Here is a 2,747-nt window from a genome sequence, read left to right as displayed (position 1 = left end):
CCGTACGTTTTTTTGCAGGTTTTAGAAACCTCACTGTGTAGGGGAGGTTTTGTCAAAATTTTCAATTAAGCCCGTATGTTCTTTTTTTGCAGAGAAGAGCCCGTCGGAGCCGAGCCGGAGTACCTCGTCGACCCCGATCGTATTCCTCACCACTGCGGGTCTGCCTGCACCGCGTTGCCTCGCCACTGCACCGACCTGCCACGGCCCCGCTAGCCTGACTCCACCACCACCCAAGGTATAACGCCTCTTTCCGTATCATGTTCGTAGATCACATAACCAAGCTAGGTGTCTCATGTTCGAAAGGGATACGGTTGGAAGTATGCAGATCTTTGCATATCTATAACTGTATGTGTTTCGAATTGTCCACATTTTTTGGACAGCCCGAGGATGCGTAGATGGGGTTAGTTTTCATGGTCTACTCCGATCCGAGACAGAGTTTCGGCATCATCTCCCTGTTTTTCTCCGGATACACAATCTCCCTGCCGAGACGTGTATTTGGAGAAGAGCGGGGAGGTGCTACCGAAATTCTGTCTCGGATAGGAGTAGAGCATGGAAACTAACCTCATCTCCGCATCCTCGGGTGGGATTAGGACCTATCTTCACCTATTAGATAGTAGGATCCTCGTGTAGATGCAATGTATTCTTATATTACTCATGTATATGGTAAAGGATGGATGACCGTGAGTGGATGTACACTGGCCGAAGGGGTTATGGAGACTGGACTGATGAATGGATGAAGAAGATCAATGCTTTCTTGGAAGCAGCATTTCAGGAGGCTAAAGAAACGGATAAAGTTTGGTGTCCCTGCAGCGAGTGTGAGAACAGGCGTAAACAAACAAAGGTGGACATGGGTAAACATCTTGGCAAGTATGGATTTATGGCAGACTATACCCGGTGGACCCTCCATGGTGAAGGACGTAGGACAGACGAGGTCGTGAGACAACGCATCGAGGATCTTGATGCTGATGGCAGGGTAGGAGACATGTTAGGTGACTATCATGAAGCACACTTCGGTGAAGGACGTAGGGATGAGGAGCCAGAGGCAACCGCAAAGGCATATTACGACATGTTGTCTGTGGCACAAAAACCCCTTCACAGCCAGACAAAGGTCTCTCAACTAGATGCCATTGGACGCCTTATGGCTTTCAAGTCCCAGTGCCACCTGAGTCGAGACGCCTTCGATGCTATGCTGACAATTTTTGGCACACATTCTGCCAAGGAACATGTACGACTCACGGAGACTCCTCCATGTACTTAAGATGCCATATGAGCAGATACATGCTTGTCCAAAGGGGTGCATCTTATTTAGGAACGAACACGCGGAAGCTAAGCACTGTCCAAAGTGTAAATCCTCTAGGTTCCTTGAGGTAGACTATGGTGATGGTCTCAAGAGGCAGCTTGACATCCCCGTGAAAATCCTACGGTACCTTCCGTTCGTATCGAGGATCCAACGGCTATACATGACCGAGGAGTCCGCGAAACAGATGACATGGCACAAAAATGGACGTCGATACAATCCAGATAAGATGGTACATCCTTCTGATGGTGAATCATGGAAACATTTTGATGACATTCATCGTGAGAAAGCTCTAGAGGCCCGTAATGTCTGTGTTGCGCTGGCAATAGATGGGTTCAATCCTTATGGAATGATGGCTGCCCCATACACCTGTTGGCCCGTGTTCGTTATCCTGCTCAATCTCCCCCCCCCCGGTGTCATCTTTCAACGGTAGAACATATTCTTGTCGTTGATAATTCCTAAACACTCGGGGAATAATATGGGTGTGTTCATGGAGCCTGTGATTGATGAATTGCTCAATGCTTGGGACGAAGGGGTATGGACATACGACCGAGCTACAAAGAGAAGCTTCAAGATGCATGTTTGGTACCACTACTCAATGCATGACTTCCTGGCATATGGAATATTTTGTGGCTGGTGTGTTCACGGCAAGTTCCCATGCCCAGTATGCAAGACAGCTCTGAAGTTTATTTGGTTGAAGAAGGGTGGCAAGTATTCCTCGTTTGACAAACATCGACAATTCCTCCCTCTGGACCATGCATTCAGACAAGACACCAAGAACTTTATGAAAGGCCTTGAAGTTACAGACCCTCCACTGGTGATGATGACAGGTGCCGTGGTCCATGCTCAGATAGATGCTCTCGAGGTCAATGAAGTAGAAGGTGGTTTTGTGGGATATGGCGAGCAACATGCATGGACTCACAAGTCGGGCTTGGCGAGGCTCCCCTATTTTGATGACCTTCTTCTTCCACATAACATTGATGTAATGCACACTGAAAAGAATATCGCTGAGGTACTTTGGGGAACAATCATGGACACTGATAAGTCAAAGGACAACGTTAAGGCTAGAGTGGATCTGGCAACGTTATGCGACAGACCAAAGCAAGAGATGCAGCCTCCTAGAAATGGCAAGAAATGGACTAGGCCTAAGGCTGAATTCACGTTAAGAAGGCCCCAAAGGAGGGAAGTACTAGAATGGTTCCAAACGTTAACGTTCCCTGATGGGTACGCAGCGAATCTGAGGAGAGGAGTGAACTTATCTACTATGCGAATCAATGGGCTCAAGAGTCATGACTACCACATATGGCTTGAGCGGCTTCTTCTGGTGATGGTTCGAGGCTATGTCCCAGATCATGTCTGGCAAGTGCTGGCAGAGTTGAGCTATTTCTTTCGATAGCTTTGTGCTAAGGAGTTATCTCGGGCCGTGGTTGCAGACATGGAAAAAATGGAA

The sequence above is a fragment of the Miscanthus floridulus genome, chromosome 9 (assembly GCF_019320115.1).
Source record: "Miscanthus floridulus cultivar M001 chromosome 9, ASM1932011v1, whole genome shotgun sequence".
NCBI classification, from domain to species: domain Eukaryota; kingdom Viridiplantae; phylum Streptophyta; class Magnoliopsida; order Poales; family Poaceae; genus Miscanthus; species Miscanthus floridulus.
Note: the sequence above shows the minus strand (reverse complement) of the source record.